The following is an 18463-nucleotide window of genomic DNA, read 5'->3' on the forward strand; positions in this document are numbered from 1 at the left end:
AAGACTGGCCTCCAACCTGTTGGTCACTTATTCCCATTGGCAGTCTCCAAAGCCAGAACATAGTGATCACATACAGACAACATCTAATGTCTATGGTCAGCTTTAACCCTGTCATCTCCACCTTTCTCATTACACAAATATAAACATAAAATACTATGGGATAAAACAAGACTGAACACAAGGACTTCACAGCCTTCTACAGACCATGGGGAATATCTCAATCTACCTTATGATCCTGTGGAAGAAGAGGACTGGGACATCTCTCTGGTGTTCTTCTCTTACTTGGTCTACCTGTAGGAGACACATACAGTGACTGAATTAATTCTTTACATACAGATAATTAAAGGATGGGTGTATTCAGTCCTGTCTAGTACCTGGTGATGTGAGGGTCTGGTGGTCCTCCATCATGACATCCTTGTACAGATCCTTGTGTCCTTCTACATACTCCCACTCCTCCATGGAGAAATAGACAGTGACATCCTGACACCTTATAGGAACCTGACAACACAATGATACAGTCATCACCCAGACCCCTCCAGTGCTGTTACTGTATAATGTCCCAGCAATGTCACCTCTCCAGTCAGCAGCTCCATCATCTTGTGGGTGAGTTCTAGGATCTTCTGTTCATTGATCTCCTCATGTATCAGGGAGTGAGGTGGAGGTCCTGTGATTGGGCTCAGGGTTCTTCCCCATCCTTCAGACAAAGGAACCTCACTAGAGGTCTTCTTCACTACTGTGTAACCCTGTTTATGGGGAGACACCGTAATAAATATCACTACTGACATTTCCAGAGTCTGTCACCTCTACAGCCATGTCCATCTGTTATTACCATAGATAAGACTGATGTAATGTGACATCATCAGAACTTCTCACCTCTCCAGTCATATCAACTGTTATTACCATAGATAAGAATGATGTAATGTGACATCATCAGAACCTCTCACCTCTCCAGTCATATCATCTGTCATTACCATAGATAAGAATGATGTAATGTGACATCATCAGAATCTCTCACCTCTCCAGTAAGTTGGAAGAGTATCTCTAGGGTGAGATTTATTATCCTCTCTGCCATCTTGTCTCTGTCCCTATCCATCCTTAATGAGTCTATCAGGAAAATTCTGTTACGTAGAAGATATTAACAGACAATTCTATATTTTAGGAACCTAAACAGAAAGAAGAAGAAACATGTAAAAAACACGCAAAATGTAATGTAAAAATACACTTACTGTAGTTAATGAGGGGAAACATTTGAGGAGATATTACAGTGTAGATGTTGTAGTTTCTCTCTTCCGCGAACCTCCACAACGATACAGACAGGAGGGTTTCACTGCCTCCCATGGACAGGAAAAAACATGTAAGACAGCAATAAAAAGTTCATCCCCTTTACCTGATCCAACAGGAGACGGGGAAGACGTTCCTGCCACTGATCCACAGCAGAGGAATTTTTTATCTTGCCCAGCCCGTCCTCTTCCACGGTTCCTTACTGGGAGGGCTGATGCAGGCAATGAGGGTTACCGGTGGTAGCAGTATCCTCCCTCCTTGTTCTGGGTGTGAGTATTACTGTGGGAAGGTAGACCCATTGTGTGGCACCAATATTGGTAAGATCATTTGCATTGGGATCAGGCTATGTCCGTGGCTGCTACAGACTAAGGATTTCCTCTGTTCCACTTCTGGTTACAGAATACTGTGTGACACTTCGTACCAGACAAGTCCTACTGAAGGCCGGATCAAGGCTCCACTCATGGAAGGTATGTAAGTTCGGAGGCTGCCTCAGTCTATCATTGTATGCACAGTTTGCAGCCTAGCAGATGCAAGACTTTAGGGCTAAAAAGCAGCATACACCCTCACTTAAAGGGGTTGTGCATCGCAGAGGTATTGATGGCCTGTCCTCAGGCGGGGTCCGATTCCTGGCATCCCCACTGATTGAAGAGGTAGTGGTGCTCGCATGAGGGCTGCTTACGTTTCAAACTACCTTCATGTTGAATTGCTTATAGAGGCAGCGCAGTGTAATTACAAGCGCTCTTCCTAGTCAAGCTGTAGTTACACGGCGAACAGGTAACTGAAGAGGAAGCAGCCCTCACACAAGTGCTGTTACCCCTTTAAAATAGCTGATTGCAGGGAAAAGGGCATATTGATAACCTATCCTGAGTATAGCTCATTAATATCTTTGAAGAAAGAAATGGGGGTTAGTCAGCACATCCCAATGCACCGCTGCACGTCAGCATGGCCGATAGCGCAAAAGCAAAAACACAATGCACCAGCACACTGCAAACACAAATAATACAGTAAATACAATCGTGCAATACTCACTATAGAAATTTACTAATGCTACGTTATAAATGTGAGATTCTTGGCAAATACATTTTGTACAAAATTACTTGTGCCTGTCCACCAACGGCAAGGCGATCTCTTTAGGACAGGAACCTACACTAAATACTAAAAAAGAGGATTGTCGAGGCTCACCTGGTCTTGAGTTAGTGAGGAGGCACGGACATACGCCAGGAACTAAGCGATAGTGGTATCATAAATGAAGAAAGGAAATCCAGCTTCCAAACAACGTGTTCAAGCTTTAATAAATAGGTGCTTAACCGCCTCCGGACCGCCTAACGCAGGATTGCGTTCCGGAGGCGGTCGATTCATTCCTCCTTGATGCGCCGGTGCATCATCTCGCGAGTTCACAGGAACTGCAGGTAAGCGAGTGGATCTCCAGCCTGCCAGCGGCGATCGTTCGCTGGCAGGCTGTAGATGCGATTTTTTTTAACCCCTAAAAGGTATATTAGACGCTGTTTTGATAACAGCGTCTAATATACCTGCTACCTGGTCCTCTGGTGGTCCCCTTTGCTTGGATCGACCACCAGAGGACACAGGTAGCTCAGTAAGTAGCACCAAACACTACTACAACCCCCCAATCACTTATTAACCCCTTATTAACCCCATGATCACCCCATATAGACTCCCTGATCACCCCCCTGTCATTGATCACCCCCCTGTCATTGATCACCCCCCTGTAAGGCTCCATTCAGACGTCCGTATGTTTTTTACGGATCCACGGATACATGGATCGGATCCACAAAACACATACAGACGTCTGAATGGAGCCTTACAGGGGGGTGATCACCCCATATAGACTCCCTGATCACCCCCCTGTCATTGATCACCCCCCTGTAAGGCTGGCTCAGAGGTCCGTATGTGTTTTGCGGATCCACGGATCGGATCCGCAAAACACGGACACCGCGGATCCGCAAAACACATACGGACGTCTGAATGGAGCCTTACAGGGGGGTGATCAATGACAGGGTGGTGATCACCCCATATAGACTCCCTAATCACCCCCCTGTCATTGATCACCCCCCTGTAAGGCTCCATTCAGACATTTTTTTGGCACACGTTAGCGGAAATTGATAATTTTTTTAAATTTTTTTCTTACAAAGTCTCATATTCCACTAACTTGTGACAAAAAATTAAATCTCACATGAACTCACCATACCCCTCACGGAATCCAAATGCGTAATTTTTTTTAGTAATTTATATTCCAGACTTCTTCTCACGCTTTAGGGCCCCTAAAATGCCAGGGCAGTATAAATACCCCACATGTGACCCCATTTCGGAAAGAAGACACCCCAAGGTATTCGCTGAGGGGCATATTGAGTCCATGAAAGATTGAACTTTTTGTCACAAGTTAGCGGAAAGGTAGACTTTGTGAGAGAAAACAAAAAAAAATATATATATATATATATATATATATATATATATATTTCCGCTAACTTGTGCCAAAAAAAAATATGAGATTTTTGTACAACTTACCAGTAAAATCTCTTTCTCGCTCTTCCTTGGGGGACACAGGAAACCTTGGGTATAGCTCAGCTCCCTAGGAGGCGTGACACTAAGTGAAAGACTGTTAAGCCCCTCCTCCAGCAGCTATACCCTCAGCCTGGAGAGAGAGACTACCAGTTGCGTGCCCAAGTAGTTAAAACAAAGGCAAGGATCAACCGAACAAGAACCAACAAATCAAATACCCGTCAGGGCAACCAAACCGTAATGGTAACCGAAAACAATGGGTGGGTGCTGTGTCCCCCAAGGAAGAGCGAGAAAGAGATTTTACTGGTAAGTTATACAAAAATCTCGTTTTCTCGCCCAATTCCTTGGGGGACACAGGAAACCTTGGGACGTTCAAAAGCAGTCCAAAAAGGGGGAGGGACTACAACCCAAGATGAATTAAACCACCGTAGGCATCAAGAAACCGCCGCCTGCAAGACCAAGCGGCCCAAAGCAGCATCCGCCGATGCATAAGTGTTCACCCTGTAGAACTTGGTGAAAGTGTGCAAAGAAGACCAGGTGGCCGCCTTACACAATTGTTCAGCCGAAGCTCGATTCCGCTGAGCCCAGGAAGCCCCGACCGCTCTGGTAGAATGAGCGGTAACACCAAACGGCGGCTCCCTGCCCCTAGCACGGTAAGCCTCAGCAATGGCCATCTTGATGAAGCGGGCAATAACCACCTTGGATGCCGCCAGCCCCCTGCGCGGACCCTCCGGGACCACAAATAGAGAGTCCGTGCGCCGAAAGGGTCTAGTCACATCCAAGTAGATCCTCAGGGCCCTAACAACATCCAGACGGTGAAGCTCTCGTTCCCGAGGATGAGAAGGGGACGGGCACAGAGAAGGAAGGACAATGTCTTCATTAAGGTGAAAAGCGGACACCACCTTCGGAAGAAAATACGGAACCGGGCGGAGAACCGCCTTATCCTGGTGGAAGACCAAGAGGGATTCCGCGCAAGAAAGTGCCGCCAATTCAGACACACGCCGAAGAGACGTGATGGCAACAAGGAAAAAACCTTGCAAGACAACAAGCGAAGGGAAACCTTTCGCAGAGGCTCGAAGGGGGAAGACTGGAGAGCCGTCAGCACAACATTAAGATCCCAAGATGGAACGGGAGCGCGATACGGGGGAACATAGTGAGCAACCCCCTGAAGAAAGGTCTTAACCGGACCGAGCAGAGCCAGAGGGCGCTGGAAGAGAATCGAAAGCGCTGAGATCTGACCCTTTAGGGTACTGAGACCCAAACCCAAGTCCAGACCAGACTGCAAGAAGGACAAGACCACGGGGAGAGAAAACCGAAGAGGATGAACATCCATGGTCTCGCAGAAAATCAAGTAGGCCCGCCAGGTTCGGTAATAAATCCTGGACGATGCCGGTTTACGCGCATGAATCATGGTACGGACCACATCAGCAGAAAACCACCGCCGCATTAGAACTGCGGTTTCAATAGCTACGCGGCTAAACGTAGCGACCCTAAATGCTGGTGGAAGATCGGCCCTTGAGAGAGGAGATCTTCTCTTAGAGGCAGAGGCAAAGGTGCGTCTGCCAGGAGCAGCATAAGGTCGGCGTACCAAGGACGACGAGGCCAATCCGGGGCTATCAGAATCGCAGGCGTGCCTTCCGCCGCGATCTTTCGAAGAACTCGTGGAAGAAGAGGAAGGGGCGGAAAAACGTAGAGGAGAGAGAACTCCGTCCAGGGAAGAACGAGCGCGTCCGCGCCGTAAGCCTCCGGATCCTTGGCCCTGGCCATGAAAGTGGGAAGCTTGTGGTTGAATCTGGAGGCCATGAGATCCACGTCCGGACGACCCCAACGGAGGCAAAGAGACTCGAACACGTCGGGGTGCAGAGACCACTCGCCCGGGTCGATCGTCGTCCGGCTGAGGAAGTCCGCCGCCCAATTGTCCACCCCCGGAATGTAAATGGCAGAAAGGGCTGGAACATGAACTTCCGCCCAGCGAAGGATTTGAGACACCTTCCTCATCGCCGCCGCGCTGCGAGTACCCCCCTGATGATTTATATATGCCACAGCCGTGGCATTGTCCAACTGGACACGAACAGGATGACCCTGAAGCAGCGAAGTCCAATGCCGGAGTGAGAGGAGAACTGCCCTCAGTTCTAGAATGTTGATCGGCAGTTTGGACTCCGATGGAGACCAAGTGCCTTGGACGGACCGAGGAGGAAACACCCCCCCCCCCCCCAACCCAGCAGACTGGCATCGGTGGTAATCACCAACCAAGTCATCGGCAGAAAGGACTTCCCTTGGAGGGGGGTCTGCAACCACCAGAGGAGGGAGGAGCGAACCTGGGGGGGGGGGGAGGGGAAAATGCCGATCCAGACTCTCCTGGGACTTGTCCCAGGCGGACAGAATAGCCGTCTGAAAGGTGCGGGAGTGATACTGCGCGTAGGGGATTGCTTCGAAACAGGACACCATCTGTCCCAAAACCGGCATGCTGAACCGGAAGGAAGGATGGTGGTGGAGAAGAAGGCTCCGAACCGACCGATGAAGGAGCTGGCGCTTTTCCGACGGAAGCCAAACCTCCGCTGCTTCTGTATCCAGAAGCATCCCCAAAAAGATCAGCTGCCTGGATGGAACAAGTGAGGATTTGGGAAGATTGATTATCCAACCGAACCGGCGTAAAGTTTGCAGCGAGAGGTCCACACTGGCGGATGTCAGTGAAAGAGAGGGCGCCTTGATAAGCAGATTGTCCAAATATAGAAGAAGATAAACTCCCCTGGAACGAAGTAAGGCTAGGACAGGGGCAAGGACCTTTGTGAATACGCGAGGGGCCGTCGCCAGTCCGAAGGGGAGAGCGATGAACTGGTAGTGGTCGGACCCCACTGCAAAGCGCAGGAAGCACTGATGACACCGAGCGATCGGAATAGGAAGGTAGGCGTCCTGGATGTCGATAGAGGCCAGGAACTCCCCTTTTTCCAGAGAGGCCACCACCGACCTGAGAGACTCCATCCGGAACCGCTGAAGACGGAGGAAACGGTTTAACCGTTTGAGATCCAAAATGGGACGCACCGAGCCTTCCTTTTTGGGGACCACAAAAAGGTTCGAATAGAACCCCCTGAATCTGTCTTCCATAGGAACCGGAGCGATAAACCCTTTGTCCAGAAGGGTGCGAATGGCAGTAAAGAAATCGGCCGCCCCTTGGGGATCCCGGGGAACCCGGGAGCGAAAGAACCGAACTGGGGGGAGGGACGCAAACTCGAGCTTGTACCCAGAAGACACAACCTCGAGAGCCCAGGCGTCGGAGACGTGCGCCTGCCAGAAGTCCCTGAACAGGCGGAGTCGTCCCCCCACCCGGGTGGGTGGAGGCGCACCTTCAGGCGGGGTTCTGCTTGGCCGCGGGAGGGCGAGCAGGCTGTGACTTGCGCCAGGAGGGCTGGGTCCGAAAAAAAGGTTTCTTACGCCTGTCTTGGACAGGGTTAGGAGATGGACCTGAAGTGGTGCGAGGTGCGGGAGCCCTACGGGAGGACCTAAAGCGCGAGAAGCTGGAACGGCCTCGAGTGGTGCTCCTAGTCCTGGACTGGGGAAGATGAGTACTCTTCCCCCCCCCCGTGGCTTCGGAGATGATTTCATCCAAGCGGGTCCCGAACAATCGGGAACCAGCGAAGGGAAGGCCAGTAAGAGACCGTTTTGACGTGGAGTCCGCCGTCCAAACCTTCAACCAAAGCTCTCTCCTAGCCGAAACGGCCAGGGCAGACGAACGGGTTATAAGAGCCCCGGCATCAAGGGATGCCTCGCAGACGAATTTGCCGGCTTGAACGATAAGTTGGGCTAATGCACGGAGGTCCTGAATGGGGACATCGGACTCAAGCTCGTGATCCAGCTGAGACGCCAACTCTGAAACCGCTTTTCCAGCCCAGGCGGAAGCAAAGACCGGCCTGAGGGCGGAACCGGAGGCTGCAAAGATACCCTTGGTAATGGACTCCATACGGCGATCCTCAGCGGATTGTAAGGAGGAGCCATCCGCCACGGGAATGGCCGTGCTTTTGGACAAACGGGCCACAGGGGGGTCGACTTTAGGTGGTGACGCCCAGTTCGCAATGCAATCCACCGGAAACGGATAACAGATATCCAACTTCTTAGGCGGGGTAAAACGGGCATCAGGACGAGCCCAGGCCTTAGAAACCACCGACGAGAAGTCGGCGTGGAGAGGAAAAACCGCAGACGCCTGCTTTTGGCGGTAAAAGGAAACACTGGTTTTGTCAGAACTAGGAGGATCATCGTGAATCTTGAAGGTATCACGAATATTGGCAATAAGATGGCCCACGGCAGAAGCCAGTTTAGAAGGTAAGGCCGAGTCCATATCACAATCCGAATCAACCAGTTCCCCTTCTGAGGGCATATCCTGTAAAGAGGAGGGGCCCGACTGAGAACGCACCCTTGGGGGTGACACAGAAGCATCCGAAGATGATACGCGCTCCGCCCTGGACCGCTTCTGGGGATGATGGGCTCTGGAGGCGTCGCCTGGAGAGAGGGACTCAGACGGGTCGGCCAGGATAGCGGACCCGGAGGGCCCAGCAGGGGAATCATCCGGCTGCGATAAAGGCAATGCATCCGCAAGGCGGCCCACAACACTAGTGAGACTGACCACAGCCTGGGAAAGGGATCTAGCCCAGTCAGGGGGATCCAAGAGGCCAGGGGGTGACACAACTGGTGGCGGACCCTGTGATGGGGCCTGGCAAGCCGGGCAATGCGGGTCAGGCTGCCCTTGAGGAAAGGGCGCCTTACATGCGGTACAGGTATGATACCATGGTCCAGCAGGCACTGAGGGGTCAGACATGTTGGCTGGAAGATTAGTAATATAAACGTCCAGGCCAGGGGGCTGCTGTACTAGAAGGGGTCAACAGTACTACCAGGTCACAGAGCAGGAGCAGACGGCAACAGCAGACAGCAAAACACCTGAGGTAAACGATCCGTCCCAGCAGAGCTGCAGTGAGAGCAAGCAGGCACGAAGATGACTAAGGAGGCGGGACAAGCGAGGAGCGGGAAGAACAAGAGAAGCGGAACGAAGCTCCGCCCCCCGCTGAATCTTTCGCGCGCGCGATTCAAAAAATGCCGCCGAAGCCCCGCAAGAAAGGACTTGTGCCCACCAGTCCGCCTCCCTCATAAATGGAGGCGAACGCAAACACCGCCGCCACAAGAGAGTGGCAGCCGGTAGCCGGAACTAGAGCGGCAGCCACTGCCTGCCCGACGTAGGTAAAACAAAGGCGGCGCACACATGGCCGCCGCAACTGCGGCAATCTCCCCATGTACTCTGCCATTAACCCTCCCCCTGCGACCCCGTCCTGCCGACACTTCTCTACTCTTCCCCACACACAAAGGGGGGAGCCGTCAAGGCGCCTGAAGCACCCTGCAAGTAGGAAAGGAACATTGAGGCCAGACAGATAGAAAAGGGAAAGCAGAGAGAAAGCAAAAGGGGGGGGGGGGGGGGGGGGGCGGTGGGAGCAGGAACAGGCTGGAACAGCCACTCTCACAATCTTGAAGACTTCACCCTCTGTCCATCCAGCAGGGACGCCCCTTCAGCCACTGGCACCGAAGTGGCAGGAAGCTGGAGAGGGGCTTGCAGGTGGGCGACCCTTGCGCTGGCGGGATGCAGGGGAGCTGGGCTGCCCTGGTCCTCCTTTTCTTCGGTGGGGAAGGCAGCAGTGCGGATAGCCGGCACTGGCGCAGCTCAACCCCGGGAAAACAGAGAGGTCCAGGCGTCTCTGTTGTCCCTGTTGAAAAAAATAAAATAAAATCAATTTCAAGCAAAGACAGCTCTGCAGTGCAGAGAGTGTCTTGCCTCCTTGACACTAAGCAAAAAACTGGTAGTCTCTCTCTCCAGGCTGAGGGCATAGCTGCTGGAGGAGGGGCTTAACAGTCTTTCACTTAGTGTCACGCCTCCTAGGGAGCTGAGCTATACCCAAGGTTTCCTGTGTCCCCCAAGGAATTGGGCGAGAAAAAAACTTCTATGAACTCGCCATGCCCCTCACGGAATACCTTTGGGTGTCTTCTTTCCAAAATGGGGTCACATGTGGGGAATTTATACTGCCCTGGCATTTTAGGGGCCCTAAAGCGTGAGAAGAAGTCTGGAATCCAAATGTCTAAAAATGCCCTCCTAAAAGGAATTTGGGCCCCTTTGCACATCTAGGCTGCAAAAAAGTGTCACACATGTGGTATCGCCGTACTCAGGAGAAGTAGGACTATGTGTTTTGGGGTGTCTTTTTACATATACCCATGCTGGGTGAGAGAAATATCTCTCTATAATGACAACTTTGTATACAAAAATGGGAAAAGTTGACTTTTAGAGAGATATTTCTCTCACCCAGCATGGGTATATGTAAAAATGCACCCCAAAACACATTGCCCTACTTCTCCTGAGTACGGCGATACCACATGTGTGACACTTTTTTGCAGCCTAGGTGGGCACCTTTAGGATTTCACAGGGCATTTTTTACACATTTGGATTCCAGACTTCTTCTCACGCATTAGGGCCCCTAAAATGCCAGGGCAGTACAACTACCCCACAAGTGACCCCATTTTGGAAAGAAGACACCCCAAGGTATTTCGTGATGGGCATAGTGAGTTCATGGAAGTTTTTATTTTTTGTCACAAGTTAGTGGAATATGAGACTTTGTAAGAAAAAAAAAAATATATAAATAAATCATCATTTTCCGCTAACTTGTGACAAAAAATGAAAAGTTCTATGAACTCACTATGCCCATCAGCGAATACCTTAGGGTGTCTACTTTCCGAAATGGGGTCATTTGTGGGGCGTTTCTACTGTCTGGCCATTGTAGAACCTCAGGAAACATGACAGGTGCTCAGAAAGTCAGAGCGGCTTCAAAAAGCGGAAATTCACATTTTTGTACCATAGTTTGTAAACGCTATAACTTTTACCAAAACCATTTTTTTTTTTATATCCAAGACATGTAGAACAATAAATTTAGAGAAAAATTTATATAGAAGTGTAGTTTTAAAAAAAAAAAATTACAACTGAAAGTGAAAAATGTCGTTTTTTTGCAAAAAAAAAAAATAATCGGTAAATTTCGATTAATAACAAAAAAAGTTAAAATGTCAGCAGCAATGAAAGCTCTATTAGTGAGAAGAAAAGGAGGTAAAATTCATTTGGGTGGTAAGTTGTATGACCGAGCAATAAACCGTGAAAGTAGTGTAGTGCAGAAGTGTAAAAAGTGGTCTGGTCATTAAAGGGAACCTGTCACCAGGATTTTGTGTATAGAGCTGAGGACATGGGCTGCTAGATGGCCGCTAACACATCCGCAATACCCAGTCCCCATAGCTCTGTGTGCTTTTATTGTGTTAAAAAACAGTTTTGATCCATATGCAAATGACCTGATATGAGTCCTGTATCCGGAGATGAGTCCAGCGGAAAGGAGCCCAGCACCGCCCCGCGTCCTCCGAATCTCCTCCTTGCTGGCTGACGTCACAGAGCTGGAGCGCCGAAATCTCGCGATGCGCGAGCTAGCGCATGCGCAGTGTCGGCATCATGTTCATTCCCTGTACTGGCATCAGCACAGGAAACGAACTACGCATGCGCTAGCTCGCGCATCGCGAGATTTCGACGCTCCAGCTCTGTGACGTCAGCCAGCAAGGAGGAGATTCGGAGGACGCGGTGCGGTGCTGGGCTCCTTTCCGCTGGACTCATCTCCGGATACAGGACTCATATCAGGTCATTTGCATATGGATCAAAACGGGTTTTTTAACACAATAAAAGCACACAGAGCTATGGGGACTGGGTATTGCAGATTTGCTAGCGGCCATCTAGCAGCCCATGTCCCCAGCTCTATGCACTAAATCCTGGTGACAGGTTCCCTTTAAGGGTGTTTAGGCTAGGGGGGCTGAGGTGGTTAAAATCCATACATGTACATCAGGTCTACGCGTTTCAGATCACCAAATACAGATCATTACTTATGACAAAAATACTACACTAAATCCTACCTCCGCTGGAGCTATAATGGCCTTCATTGAATTCAGGGAACGCTGGCTCGGCTATTTCTATCGGCCCCATGGAAATGAATGGGAGCGGTGGCTGCGCTCGTATTGAGTCCTATGGAGACAGCGCTTGGCGGTGGCAAAAACCCGGAAAACCCATGGTCCTCCAGCCACCACCTTCCCCGCTCCGTTCTCAGGGGTGGGACCCGCTCCTATCAGACAATAGGGCCATATCCTAGCGATATGCCCTCATTGCATGAGATGGGAAAACCCCTTTAAAGATGGTGTGAACGAGGTAACTTCAATAAGGCGCAGGAGGCTGCCCAGGACTTCCTAGAGGACAGGAAACTGAGGTGCGGATGGGATGTGAACCTTTTTCAAGTCCCCAGATGGGACTTAAAGGGATTGTGTCATCTCATACACTGGTGGTAGTTAGGAGAAAAATTTGATTAGCTGAAAAGCAGAAATAAAAAAAAACAACATACTTACCAGATCCATTTGATCATGACGCCTGAAGATCTCTCACTAAATCCTGTTCTTGGTGATGTAAGACTTCACCATACCAGCTGCATGATCTTCAATCAAGATGGCGGCCGCCGGGCCATCGCGATCAAATGGATCAGGTGTTTTATTTTTTATTCGCTCATCTCATGAGGGTGCACCGCGCAAGACCAGCCTGCTCTCCATTTACTTCTATGGGAGTCCCGAGAATGGCAGAACCAGCATTTGGCTATTTTCGGCACGCCCATAGAAATGAGTGGTGGGCGGCTGTGCATGTGAGGTGCGCTCTCATTCACTTCGAGGGGCCAATTCTGGAGAAAGGAGCGGGCCCCAGAGGTAGGGGTCCAAGCGATATGTCACAACCCCTTTAAGGGTCTTGTAGCGCAACAACATTCTGTTTCAGTGAGGTCAGAGAACGGCCATAAAAAGAAGCTGCGCCCCTCACAGGGTCACCATGGACCCCAATCCTTACATGCCTGTGACCACACACTTACCTCCTGCTGTAAAGCTGCAGCTTTGTTATAGGGCCTGTGATGATGTCATAGCCATGTGATTAGTCACCTGTGTGGGAGGAGTCAGGAATCACATGACCTGGAGTAATAGATGCCTAGGATGCGAAAGGACCTTTGGTGATGTCATGACCATGTGACCATGTGTGGGCGGAGTCAGGCTCCAGGCTGTGCTGTCTGAGGAGATTCAGATTCTAGATAATAAGAAGCTCCTCCTCGTGAGGTGATAGAGATGTGTGCGCTGCCTGAGCCTGAGACATACACATCTGTACTGCTCTACACACAGCTCTGCACAGTATACATTACACATACAGCTCTGCACCGTATACATTACACACACGGCTCTGCATCGTATACATTACACACACAGCTCTGCACAGTATACATTACACACAGCTCTGCACCGTATACATTACACACACAGCTCTGCACCGTATACATTACACACACAGCTCTGCACCGTATACATTACACACACAGCTCTGCACCGTATACATTACACACACAGCTCTGCACCGTATACATTACACACACAGCTCTGCACCATATACATTACGCACAGCTCTGCACCGTATACATTACACACACAGCTCTGCACCGTATACATTACACACACAGCTCTGCACCGTATACATTACACACAGCTCTGCACCGTATACATTACACACACGGCTCTGCACCGTATACATTACACACACAGCTCTGCACCGTATACATTACACACACAGCTCTGCACGGTATACATTACACACACAGCTCTGCACCGTATACATTACACACACAGCTCTGCACCGTATACATTACACTCATCGCTGTGCACTATATACATTACACACACAGCTCTGCACCGTATACATTACACACACAGCTCTGCACCATATACATTACGCACAGCTCTGCACCGTATACATTACACACACAGCTCTGCACCGTATACATTACACACACAGCTCTGCACCGTATACATTACACACAGCTCTGCACCGTATACATTACACACACGGCTCTGCACCGTATACATTACACACACAGCTCTGCACCGTATACATTACACACACAGCTCTGCACGGTATACATTACACACACAGCTCTGCACCGTATACATTACACACACAGCTCTGCACCGTATACATTACACTCATCGCTGTGCACTATATACATATTACACAGGACTCTGCCCTTGAGGCTTACAATCTACAAGGTATGGGAGAAGGACACAGTAGGTGCGGGTGAAGCTGGTCATGGCGGTATAGAGGCAGCAGGGTCACTGGTTGTCGGCTTGTCTGAAGAGGTGGGTTTTCAGGTTTCTTTTGAAGGATTCCACTGTCGGTGTAGTCTGATATGTTGGGGTAGAGAATTCCAGAGTGTGGGCGAAGCATGGGTGAAATCTTGGAGGCGATTGTGGGAAGAGGTGATAAGAGGAGAGAAGGAGGTCTTGTGAGGATCGGAGATTATGTGTAGGTCACAGATGTATGGAGGGGACAGGTTGTGAACATAGTAAGTGTTTTGTACTGGATTCTCTAGGCAACGGGGAGCCAGTGAAGGGATTGGCAGAGAGAAGAGACAGGAGAGTAACGGGGGAGAGGTGGATTAGTCGGGCAGCAGAATTGAGGATAGATTGGAGGGGTGAGAGAGTGCTAGATGGGGGGCCACAGATGTTACAGTAGTCTAGGTGGGAGATGATGAGGGCATATACAAGAATTTTTGCAGACTCTGGATTGAGGAATGTTTGGATCTGAGAGATGTTTTTGAGTTGGAGAAAGCAAGAGGTGGAAAGGACTTGGATGTGTGGTTTGAAAGACAGAGCAGAATCAAAGGTTAACCCCAAGGCAGTAGACTTGGTTGACAGGGGAATGTGTGCAGCCATTGACTGGGGTAGATAGGTCTGATGAGGGGGCTGAGTGAGATGGGGAAAATGATAAATTCTGGTTTATCCATGTTACGTTTTAGAAAGCGAAAGGAGAAGAAGGAGGCTAGAGAGGACAGGCATTGTGGAATTCTAGATAGTAGGGTGGTGATATCTGGACCAGATGAGTTGTCTCAGGCCGAAGGTGTAGATTGAGAGGAGAAGGGGTCCTAGAACAGAGCCTTGAGGGACATCGGCAGAGAATGGACAAATTGAGGAGGTGTTTGTGTGAGTGGGAGACACTGAATGTTTGGCCTGTAAGGTATGATGTGATCCAGGAGAGGGCCAAGTCTGTGACTCCAAGAGATGAGAGAGTATACTGAGAAAGCTCCTGGTGTAACCTCCCACCATAGGACTGCAGTGTAAGAGAATACCAGGTGGTGTCCTGTACCTGAAAGGACTCTCTTCTGGCTTCCATCAGGAGCTTTTCTCAGCAATTCACAAACTTGACACAGTTTCGGCCTCCATTTACATTGGCTGATATCGGCACAGAATGCGCACCCATTGGGATATTATCAAGCGGCTTGACGCTTATCTGAGGACCTTTTGGCAGGCTCATGAAAGGGGGACAAACTATTGTTTGGATGCTTGTCTCCATATACAGTAGCTTTCATTTTGTTGGCAATGTATACAGTATCCTGTCAAGATGTGCTGCCAACCAACAAGCATTTCTATACTTGCAGGAAAGATTTGATCTCCCGTCCAATGACTGTTTGCTGGCTAATCATTGCCCTTTTTTATGAACACCCGTCCTCCCTGTCAGTGTTTCTAAAAGGACCTGTCAGGCCGGCGCTCCGTGTCCGCACTGTCCTGCATCCTGGAACACAGGGAATGATAAATCTCCCCGATAATGCGCATTCTGGGGTTAATGACCTTGTGTATTACAGTGGTTCCTGACACTCAATTCCATTCTTGGCCCCTTCAAAAGATTTTGGCCAGTTGATATGGAGTCCAAAAAATTTAAATAGAAGCAGCCCTGCATTACCTTAAACAGGATTTATAGTCCATTCATGTATAGGAATCCACAATTGGAATCGGTGGGTGCACGCAGTATCAGACCTTGGCTTGATGGTCCTGAAGGTGAATTCTCAAAAACATCCGCCTGACTCCAAATAGTTTCACAGCAGTACGTGCATTTACTCACAAGATAGCATCATGACAGAGCGACGTCTTTTTCAAGCAAGTTGTTACCTTTATTCTGTATTGTGGCGAAACCAACCTCGCCACTGGGTTTTGGAGAGACCTGGCTACCAGCCTCTTGCCTCAGGATTATGGCCCATACTAACTTTAAAGGAGAAGACAGACCGGCCGCACAGCTTAAATCTGTCTTTGGAATTGTATTTTATGTTATGGGAGGGTACCCAGATAGCTAATTTTATAGTATTCGGGTATTCTGAGTGCCATTCACCTAATGATATGCACTCAGACTTGAGCTATTTGTGGCTATGTTAAATGTCTGTTTTTGCTGTGGGGGTGTGACATTGTGTGTTTGGGTGGTGATTTCTGTCCTGTTGTCTCCACATGTGTATTGGCGATTTCCATTTGTCCTGAGAGATAATTGAATTTCTCCTCGGGTGTCTCCAGGGCAGAGAGGAGGAAACCATGATGCATTGTGGGGATGTGTTGTGTCTGTGTATCCTGAGTGCTACATATCTGTCCTGTGTCACAGTCTTCCTTCTGGTCCCCTAGGGGCGTGTCCACCAGATGGGGACCTGCATAAATACGGGCGGGTAGCCCTCAATAAAGTGTGCCTGTTTTATCCTTCATCATGTTGAGGCTGGTGTTTGGGTAACTGATCAACACTGGGGGATTGCTATACGCTGGGAGATTTGCTATACTCCCCTGGCTATAACTACTAGCTCTTTTAAGAGCTGTTCAGGCTCTCTGGTTTTAGGAGAGGTTCACCCACTGGAGCCTGGAGCCTTGTCGTACGTCCAGGGTGGGTAGGAGACGGTGAGACCTTAACCAAGCTTCGGCGGTTCGTGGGGTCTGCAGTGCGTACGGTGTCAAGTGGAGTGCTTGGAGTCCTCGGTAAGCACTAGGAGCATCCATTCAACGGAGGTACCCGGTCAGGGTGCCAGGAGATCCGTTACATGAATAAATTATAAATAATGGGGAGCGCATCATAGGTTGGACGGTATGAGACAAAAAATAAAACCACGAGTGACAGTGCAGTCACTGTTTTCTGTTGTTGCACAACACTTTATTTCACCAATAGTTGTATTTCCTAGGACTGTAGCCATGAATCTGGTGGGCAAGCTCATGCTGATGATCGAGATCAATGAGGTGTTGAATAAAACAAAAATGATCCTTTCCATGGCTGTCATCATGGATTCACTGGAGAGTTCTTGTTTTCAAGTTCATTTATTGTGATAAAATCCCAATGCATTTAAAAATCTAACAGATTTATTTGTCAGGTATAAACACAATCTATTATTTATTTGCTTGATCCAAATTTATATTTTACTAGCAGAAGGACCCGGCTTCACACGGGTTTATTTCATCTAATGTTTGTGTGTGTCAATAAAAGATATACAGTATCCACTATAACATTGACATCTACAGTACCCCGCCCCTTTAATAGTGACCTCCACAGCGACCTGCCCCCTTAACAGTAACATCCACAGCTCCCTCCCCTTTAACAGTGACCTCCACAGGGGCCGCCCCTTTATTAGTGACCTCCACAGTACCCCATCTCGTTAACAGTGATTTCCACAATAACTCGCCCCCTTAACAGTGACCTCTACAGAGCTCTGTTCCCTTAAAATGTGACCTCCACAAAACCCCACCCCTTAACACTGACCTCCATAGCGGACCGCCCCCTTAACGGTGACGTCCACAGTTCCCTGACCCCTTAACAGAGACCTCCACAGTGCCGGCCCCTTTAACAGTGACCTCCACAGCATCCCGCCCCCTTATCAGTGACCTCCACAGCAACCCCCCTTTAACAGTGACCTCGACAGCATCCCGCCCCCTTAATAGTGATCTCTACAGCAGCCCCTCCACAGCAGTCCGGCTTTCAGACTCCCTGTCCTCCGTCCTGGATGGACACAGGCGTGTTCGTTTGAGCAACTAACACTCAGACAGCAGCACCGTGCTGTCTGAGCGTGAGCTGCAGGGAGAAAGTCACCCTTCCTCCCACCCCTGCAGCTGACAGAAGTTAATTTTTACCTTAATTTTTTCAATCCCCGTTGGCTGCGGAGTGGGAGGGGCGTGGTCTAACGTGATCAGGGCGTGGCTTAGCGGGACCTGGGGGTGGGGTTTTTAAGTCCGTCTTTTGAAGTTTGCCTGAATGCCCACCCTACCTGCCCATGAACTGTGACCTCCACAGCACTCTGCTTCCTTAACAGTGTCATCCACAGCGCCCTGCCCCTTTAACCCCTTTGGGACACAGCCTTATTTCACCTTAAGGACCAGGCCATTTTTTGCAAATCTGACCAGTGTCACTTTAAGTGGTGATAACTTTAAAACACTTTGACTTATCCAGGCCATTCTGAGATAGTTTTTTCGTCACATATTGTACTTCATGACACTGGTAAAATTAAGTAAAAAAAAAATCATTTTTATTTATAAAAAAATACCAAATTTACCAAAAATTAGTAAAAAATTGCAAATTTCCAAGTTTCAATATCTCTACTTCTATAATACATAGTAATACTGTAAAGGGGGAATCTTAATCACCAATATTTATGCAAATATCAATAATTAATATTCATAAATAGGAGGAGCTGTCTATTGATGACTCCGCCCATTTATACCTTTATATAATATTAACAATACTTTCGCT

At 49.2% G+C, this 18463-nt stretch overlaps 1 long non-coding RNA gene across 1 annotated transcript; it reads right to left on the minus strand.

Moving 5' to 3' along the window:
* Window positions 1–438: 438 nt before the first annotated feature.
* LOC120992130 lies at window positions 439–12782 on the minus strand. The gene is made up of 4 exons (XR_005776921.1): window positions 12756–12782; window positions 1016–1163; window positions 573–743; window positions 439–498 (listed from the first exon to the last, which is right to left on the minus strand). It is a non-coding gene; the product is annotated as an uncharacterized LOC120992130 (long non-coding RNA).
* Window positions 12783–18463: the final 5681 nt, after the last annotated feature.

The sequence above is a fragment of the Bufo bufo genome, chromosome 2 (assembly GCF_905171765.1).
Source record: "Bufo bufo chromosome 2, aBufBuf1.1, whole genome shotgun sequence".
Lineage (NCBI taxonomy): Eukaryota > Metazoa > Chordata > Amphibia > Anura > Bufonidae > Bufo > Bufo bufo.